Below are 8,717 nucleotides of genomic sequence, written 5' to 3' on the forward strand. Positions count from 1 at the left end.
CTCCAGGACAAAGAGATGGCAAGACCACTGCCCCCAGGTGTGCCCTTGACCTGGGCCAATCTGTGTCACTGTCCTGGGACAGGGTCTCCTCGCAGCTCTGGGCTCTTCTCAGAGAGGCCAGGGATGATCCTGCCCGGGAAGCACACCTTTGGGCGTGTCTAGTCTCCCGTGCCTGTGAAATGGGGTCGGCACCTAGAACTGGGGTTGGGATTCTTGTTCTGGCTGATTGGGAGCTCTGTGACCTCGCGCATGGAACTTAACCTTTCTGAGGCTGTGTCTTCATCCTCACAAAAGGGATGGGCTCATCTCCTCTCACGGGTGATGAGAGAAACAAATGAGATGACATTCAGGAAAGTGCTTTATGAAAGGAAAAAAAAAAGCATATAAAAGAGATAAAAGCAAAGACTCTTCTGGTGAAACGGGAGGACACTTGGATGGCATCCACTCTTTGCCTCCCCTGTCTGGTCTGGGCCCATCTCTACTGCATAGAACCCCACAGTTCAGAAAGCCTTGTGATTTAAAAAAAAAAAAAAAACGGGGGCAGGCTCGGTGGCTCACCCCTGAAATCCCAGCACTTTGAGAGGCCAAGGCAGAGGATCATGAGGTTAGGAGTTCGAAGCCAGCCTGGCCAGCATGGTAGAACCCTGTCTCTACTAAAAATACAAAAATTAGCCGGGCGTGATGGTGCACACCTGCCGTCCCAAGCTACTCAGGTGGCTGAGGGGAGAATCGCTTGAACCTAGGAAGCGGAGGTTGCGGTGAGCTGAGATCGCACCACTGCACTCCAGCCTGGGTGACAGAGCAAGACGCCTTCAAAAAAAAAAAAAAGAAAAAAAAGATTTGTTAAGGCCCCCACCTTCTTGTCCTGTGTATTTCCTGATCTTTCCTGACTTGACTCCTACCAAGAGCATCTCCTTACGGCCAAATATCTAGTCAAGGACCCGTGTGCCAGGAGCACTTCTTGCTGTCCCATCCCCACCAAACTGAGTTTGAGGCAGGCGTGGCTTTCCCTGGAAAAGAAGGCTCCACAGTTCTCTCCAGGCATTTCTCACCCTTCCCCCTGCCCTTTCTTTAAGCTGGGAGGATACCTCCCGGTCCTCTCCTGCCCAACTGGTGGGAGCTCACCCAGCTTTGTCCCCAGGGAGGCAGCCAGAACCTTGGAGGCTGAGCTTAGCAGAAGGGTGGGGCAAAGGAAAAGGAAAAAAGAGGCCAAGACATCTGCGGGACCGCCTGTCCCAGCTAAAGGGGCTCGTACCTGCCCGCCTGCCTCTCTCTCCCTCCTGGCTCCACATGCCAGCTCATGAAAAGCAAAGCCCCCAGGCCAGGGGCGGTGGTTCACGCCTGTAATCCCAGCCCTTTGGGAGGCCGAGGGGGGTGGATTGTGAGGTCAAGAGATCGAGAGCGTCCTGGTCAGCATAGTGAAACCCTGTCTCTACTAAAACTACAAAAATTAGCTGGGCATGGTGGCGGGTGTCTGTAGTCCCAGCTACTCGGGAAGCTGAGGCAGGAGAATTGCTTGAACCCGGGAGGCAGAGGTTGCAGTGAGCCGAGATCCCGCCATTGTACTCCAGCCTGGCAACAGAACGAGAGACTCTGTCTCAAAAAACAAAAAAGAAAAAGAAAAGCCCCACAGAACCAGCGTGGCCCTGCCTTTCTCCTAGGGGCCCTGGGTTTTCCCTGTGCTGACTCTTCCTGCCCTGGGACCTCCAGGAGCCACCAGCCTCCCTTCCCAGCACCCACTCTCATCCCTCAAGTGGGGGTGGTCTCTGAGGCGCCCTTTGGCTCTAAAACACTGACTCGGCAATTCTCTGCAGCAGCAGAAGCCGCAGCATCCTCTGCAAAGCCCAGCCCCCTCCTTTCTGTCACCTCACTCTGCAGTGCCCTCGAATCCCAGAGAGTGTGGCTTTCATTATTTTTTCTTTATTTTTATCAAAGGATATATACATATATATATATATATATATATATATATATATATATATATATATTTTTTTTTTTTTGGTCAAAAATTGTGTCTCCCCTGAGACAGTGCAGCCTCTGAGCAGGCTCCCCTTGTTTCCATGGTGACGCAGCTGGCTCACATGTGTGGTTGCTATGGAAACGAGGCTGGTTCTCCTCCCTCCTCTCCCTCTCCCTTCCTTCCTCAGCTGCCTCAGCACCCCCTCCTTCTCCTTCACACCACTTGGAGTGCAAAGAAAGGGCCATGAGAGGTCCCAAGCCTCATGAGAACAAACTGGGTCCTGGCTCCTGTGACCTGGCCAGGTGACCAGACCCTTCTCTGGGCCCGACTTCTGCAGAGGCTCTCCTTCTACCCACCAGAGTGAGGCTTTGCTGACATGAGGCAGGGGCACTAACAGCCTTGAGCACTCTAGACAAGGACCCAAGTGAATCTCGCTCCTGCCAAGGGCGGGGCTGCTTCTCCCCTGCCCAGGGGCACTGTCCCAGCATGCAGCCCACCCAGGCCTGAGCCCTGGTGCCCTCCCATGGTATACTAAGCCCTTGTCTGCGGAAGCACAGATGTGCAGAAGAAAAGGAAGGATTCTTGGGGAGGAAATCAATGGCAATGGAGACGGAGAGAGGGGAGAGGGGACTTCCTCAGAGAGCCCTGTCTTGTTTGTCTGTAGATGTTATATAGATTTATGTATCATTTTTCCCACTGACATGTAGGCACCAGAAAGGGAGGAACCCTGCCTGTCTTGTCACGGAGGAGTCCTCAGTGTCTGCCAGAAGAATGAATGCAGAGAGAGAAAAAATAATAATACACTCCAAAATGTGAATAGTGATTGTTTTCTAGGTGGTGACTCTTGTTATAGCCTTTTTGCTTGTTTTCTTTTGGGGATGGAGTCTCACTCTGTCGCCCAGGCTGGAGTGCAGTGGCGTGATCTCAGCTCACTGCAGCCTCAACCTCCTGGGTTCAGGTGGCCCTCCCACCTCAGCCTTCCGAGTAACTGGGACTACAGGCATGTGCCACCACACCTGGCTAAGTTTTGTATTTTTATTAGAGACAGAATTTCACCGTGTTGGTCAGGCTGGTCTGGAACTCCTGGCCTCAAGCGATCCACCCACCTCCACCTCCTAAAGTGCTGGGATTACAAGTGTGAGTCACCACGCTTGGCCCTTGCTTCTTTTCTTTCATAAGCATATATTAAATGTATAAAAATAATAATAACATGTCTATTTATTTGATCTTAGAGAGAAAAATGAGGGGAACTTGGAAGAGACAAGAATGGATGGAAGTATAGGCTCTTCATCCATGCTGGGGCAGGCATGTGACTATCCATTCCAATCTTCTGTCACTCAACGGGGTCCAGAAAGGTGCAGTGATTCTCCAGCTGTCACACAGGGAGTTTTAGTGTTTGGAATCTGTTAACTGAAAGAGGAGCCGGAGATCTGAAGTCGGAACCTGAGAGAAAGCTGTCAGCCCAGCACACCGCATATGCTGTTTACTGAGATGACAATGGCGTTGGTGGCCTAAGGACATATACCAGTAGCCCAGGCAGGCTTCAGCCTAATTCTCCCACCCGAAGGTAGATGCTAGTATCCCCTTCCCCACTCCCTTCCTCCACTCTGTCTCCCAGGCCTCAGATTGAGCGTTTGACTCACTCATGAGAAAATACAGTGGTCCCTAGAGAATTTGAAAGCTGCACTTGGCTGACAGAGCCAAAGGGGAAAGTTCCAGCTCCTCTCCTGCTCTTCAGGGCAAGCAAAAGGCATTCTCAAGGTCAAAGAAAACGTCATGCAGATTCTTGTCCTCAGCCAAGAGCACACTTCTCTGTTTTCTTCCTCCACCTGCAGCCAGCACACAAGGAATAGACCCAGCCTCCTGTGGAAACCTGAGTGGAAGAGAGCCAGGTCTGGCATGGCTGGGAGGAGTGTGTGTCCTGCACTGTGGGAACAAAGGGGCTTTCGAGATCCTCCTAATGATCCCACTGTCCCAGACAGACAACAGGGGTGGCAAGGGCTCGCCCTGGCTCATCCCCAGCCAGCTCATCCTGCCAGCTATAGAGGCAGAGAGAGAAATGGAGAACAAAGAGGGGAGGCACAGGAGGGAAGGAAAGGAAAAAGGAGGGAAGTGCTCCCGACTCCCCCTGCCACCAGGGAGGGGGGCTTGCCTTGCTGCTCTGTGCTCCTCAGCCACAAGGCCACTGCAAATAGGCAGGGATGGGCGGAAGGTCACGGATGAAAGGAGGCCAAAGATGGGAAGGTGGGCATGGAATGGGGAGGGTTGGGTGATTTGGCGATGCCGTGTTGCATTCAGTTCTTGGTAACAAAAACAAAGCTGAAACTTAAATTAGTACTTTTACCATCACAAAACCTTCACAGCAAGAAAACCATCATATTCACAGGGTTATGATTTGCCTGGTACTACCTCATCTGAGCCATGGCCCTGCGGCAAGACTGTCCTTTTGCTGCCTCCTCACCAATGCAGAGCAGGCGTAGCTCTAGGCAACCACCCCACTTGTCTTCCCTATGTTGGAGCCGAACTAAGGGTCAGATGGCCTGGCAGTGAGCAAGGAGCTCTAAAGTCTCAGAGGACTCTCTTCTACAACATCTCTGATGAAAGGCTCTTCCAGTCTCTGCTTGAATACCTCCTATGACAGGGATCTCATCACCTTACAAGTATCTCATTAAAACCCAATTGGGGCCAGGCTCAGTGGCTCACGCCTGTAATCCCAGTACTTTGGGAGGCCAAGATGGGCGGATCATAAGGTCAGAAGATTGAGACCACCCTGGCTAATACAGTGAAACCCCGTCTCTGCTAAAAATACAAAAAATTAGCCAGGTGTGGTGGCGCGTGCCTGTAATCCCAGCTACTCGGGAGGCTGAGGCAGGAGAATCGCTTGAACCCAGGAGGCGGAGGTTGCAGTGAGCCAAGATTGCATCGCTGCACTGCAGCCTGGGAGACAGAGAGAGACTCCTCAAAAACAAAAAACAAAACAAAACAAACTCAGATTTGAATTTCCTCCTGCTAATATTTGTGCTGCCCTTTTCATTAAAATAAAAAAAAAAAAGGGTGCCCTCCCCATTATCTTTATAGAGAAAATCAATGACAAATAACATCTGAGTATATCTGTCATTCTTGAGTGCCAAATTAGCCCTCACTCCGCCAAGCAGGTCTGGTCTTTCTGTTTCTAGAAAACTTTTCAAGCTCCCTACCTGCCCTTCCCCCACCTTCAAAAAATTGTTCTGTGATTGGCCCTTTCTGCAAGCCTCAGCTCTGTGTAGGCTGCAGCGTGCCGGGTTCTATTCTTGCTGTCTCTGCTGCTCCTTTATTCCTGCCCTTGGTTCTGTGCCCTTCCTCCAGCTTTGAATGTGTCCTTCGCCAGCCCGAGCTCATCTGCCAGCCTGTGATGATCCACTTTGTCTCTAAGGCTCCTCCCTCTCTCCTTCGCATCAAGACCTTTGGTGATTACACTGTCAGAAGCTCATTTTCGAGGGCCTCCCAGGTCAGCTCCACTCCTCGTTTCACGCCTCACCTGTAGGATCTGCCTGCCCTTTCCCTCTGTGTTTTTTTTGTTGTTGTTTGTTGTTGTTGTTTTTGAGACGGAGTCTTGCTCTGTTACCCAAGCTGGAGTGCAATGGTGTGATCTCAGCTCACTGCAACCTCTGCCTCCTGGGTTCAAAGGATTCTCCTGCCTCAGCCTCCCTAGTAGCTGGGATTACAGGCACCTGCCACTGGGATTACAGGCACCCGCCACCATGCCGGGCTAATTTTTGTATTTCTATTAGAGACGGGGTTTCGCCATATTGGCCAGGCTGGTCTTGAACTGACCTCAGGTGATCCGCCTGCCTCAGCCACCCAAAGTGTTGGGATTACAGGCGTGAGCCACTGTGCCTGGCCCCTCCATGTTTTGAATGTTACCTGACTCAGGTGGATGTGCTACCATCCTCCTCGCAGAGGCCTGGTTTCTTTGAAGTGGGGAGAGTGTATTGGTTTCCTGGGCTGCCATAACAAATGACCACAAACCAGGTGTCTTAAAACAGCAGACATTTATTCTGTCACAGTTCTGGAAGCCAGAAGTCTTAAACCAAGGTGTTGGCTGAGCCCTCTCTCTCCGAAGGCTCTGGGGAAAAATTCTTCCTTGCCTCTCCTAGCTTCTGCTGTTTGCTGACGATCTTGGGCATTCCATCACCCCACCTCTGCCTCCATCTTCACAAAGCCTTCCCCATATGTTTGCATCCAAGTTTCCTTCCGCGTATAAGGATACCAGTCTTGGCTAGGCATGGTAGCTCAAGGCTATAATCCCAGCACTTTGGGAGGCCAAGGCAGGGGCAGATCACCTGAGGTCAGAAGTTTGAGACCAGCCTGGGCAACATGGTGAAACCCCATTTCTACTAAAAATACAAAAAATTTAGGTGGGCGTGGTGGCACACACCTGTAGTCTCAGCTACTCGGGAGGCTGAGGTGGGAGGATCACTTGAAACTGGGAAGTGGAGGTTGCAGTGAGCCAAGATCATGCCACTTCACTCCAGCCTGGACAGTGCAGTAAGATTGCATCTCAAAAAAACAAGAAAAAAGGACCCCAGTCTTTGGATTTAGGGCCCACTTTAGTCAAGTATGCCCTCATCTTTATTTAATTACATCTGCAAAGACGCTATTTCCAAATAAGGTCACATTCATGGGTTCCAACTGGACATGAATTTGGTGGGGGAGCTATTTGACCCAGGATGCTCCCTTACCCTCATCTTTGATTTTTCCCTCTCTCTTACCCCCACCACTCCCAAGAAGCTTTCAGGTTAGCCTGACTGCTCCTCCTTCACATCTGCCTGTCTGTCTCCTCTTCACCATGCTGACAGCCAGGGCCTTCCCATTTAGCACAGACTCTGGGGCTTTCTTGCTTGCTTGCTTGCTTGCTTTCTTGCTTGCTTGCTTTTTTTTTTTTTTTTTTTTGAGACGGAATCTCGCTTTGTTGCCCAGGCTGGAGTGCAGTGGCCAGATCTCAGCTCACTGCAAGCTCCGCCTCCCGGGTTCACACTATTCTCCTGCCTCAGCCTCCTGAGTAGCCGGGACTACAGGCGCCCACCACCACGCCCGGCTAGTTTTTTGTATTTTTTTTAGTAGAGATGGGGTTTTACCATGTTAGCCAGGATGGTCTCGATCTCCTGACCTCATGATCCGCCCATCTCGGCCTCCCAAAGTGCTGAGATTACAGGCTTCAGCCACCGCGCCCAGCCCGCCCTCCCTTCCTTCCTTCCTTCCTTCCTTCCTTCCTTCCTTCCTTCCTTCCTTCCTTCCTTCCTTCCTTCCTCTCTCTCTCTCTCTCTTTCTTTCTTTCCTTCTTTCCTTCTTTCTTTCTTGACAGAGTTTCCTTCTTGTTGCCCAGGCTAGAGTGCAATGGCATGATCTCGGCTCACCACAACCTCTGCCTCCTGGGTTCAAGCGATTCTCCTGTCTCAGCCTCCCAAGTAGCTGGGATTACAGGTGCACGCTACCATGCCCAGCAAATTTTGTATTTTTAGTAGAGACAGGGTTTCACCATGTTGGTCAGGCTGGTCTCAAACTCCTGACCTCAAGTGATCCACCCGCCTCGGCCTCCCAAAGTGTTGGGATTACAGGTGTGAGCCACTGCGCCTGGCCAACTCTGGGGCTTTGATAGGGAAACTTGAACATGTTGCTTCATTTCTCTGGGCCTGAGTTTCCTGACCTGCAAAGTGGACATAATAGTAGTATGGTGCCTACTTTACAGTACTATTGTGATGATCAAGTGGACTACTCTGTAAAGAGGCAGAGAACAATGCCTGGCATGGAAGCATGGCTGTTATTAGTATCCTGTCAGGCCTCCATCACGTCTAGCATGAAATACTGCCAAGGATTCCTAACCAGCTGCCCTCTAGCTTCAGTCTTCCAGCACACCACACTGTCTTCAAAACACAAATCTTATACCTTGTCACTCTGTGTCATCTGAATGTGCTCCACTGCATCCAAGTATTCACAGCAGAGCACACAGGGCATTTGGCGAGGCAAATGCCTTATATCTGCCTAGACAGCCTCGTCTCACTTCTTGCTATTCTGTGCATTTCGATACACACGCATGTACACACTGTAGCTATAGCAAGCCCCCTGGCTCTCTCCTGCCTCTCCACCTTTGCATGGCTGCTCTGCTCCCTGGTTCTCCCCAACCCCTTCTCTACTTGGATGTCTGCCACTTCTCTCCCAGGATACATTCGGCTGGGTCCCACCATCTCCAGGTCACTGACCACTACTCCTGCACCTTCCAGCCTCTGCCAGGGGTCCATATTCTGGGGTCCTGCCCTGTCACTGCCCTTCACAGCTATGAACTACTGCAGGAAGGACTGTATCCCTTCTCTGCATCTCAGACCAGCCCCTGGAACACAGTAGATACCAGGAGGAATAAAGCGTGCAGGAGGAAATGATACTGAGTCTTCTAGACCCTGCTGGGGCCCCTTTGACCTGCATCTGTCTACTTCCCATTCCACCTGACACCAGCCTACCTTTGCCAGGTCATTGGGACCCTCTGTCTCACGGCAGCCCCCAGAGCCTCCTCCTCTCCACCTCCTCTCTGTTCTTTAGCCTCCTTCTGCCTCTGGGCCTCTCCAAAGAGCCCCTCTCCCGCTACCGGCAATCTCAGCTTGTTTCCTTTCGTCCCTAGCTCGAGCCGTTCACTGGCTGTCCTTCTCTCTGGGCTGCTAACTGGTGATCTGTGTGCACTTGTCGTTTGGGGATGCATTTGTGGACACCCTCTTGGTGGAAAGTT

General features: G+C 51.4%; 1 long non-coding RNA gene across 1 annotated transcript; it reads right to left on the bottom strand.

Annotated features, from left to right (window-relative positions):
* Window positions 1-3,160: 3,160 nt before the first annotated feature.
* On the bottom strand, window positions 3,161-3,807 carry LOC119618986 (uncharacterized). Its single transcript, XR_005235321.2, has 2 exons — window positions 3,604-3,807; window positions 3,161-3,363 (listed from the first exon to the last, which is right to left on the bottom strand). It is a non-coding gene; the product is annotated as an uncharacterized lncRNA (long non-coding RNA).
* Between the last annotated feature and the right edge of the window lie 4,910 nt (window positions 3,808-8,717).

The sequence above is a fragment of the Chlorocebus sabaeus genome, chromosome 24, assembly GCF_047675955.1.
Source record: "Chlorocebus sabaeus isolate Y175 chromosome 24, mChlSab1.0.hap1, whole genome shotgun sequence".
In the NCBI taxonomy this organism is placed as follows: Eukaryota; Metazoa; Chordata; class Mammalia; order Primates; family Cercopithecidae; genus Chlorocebus; species Chlorocebus sabaeus.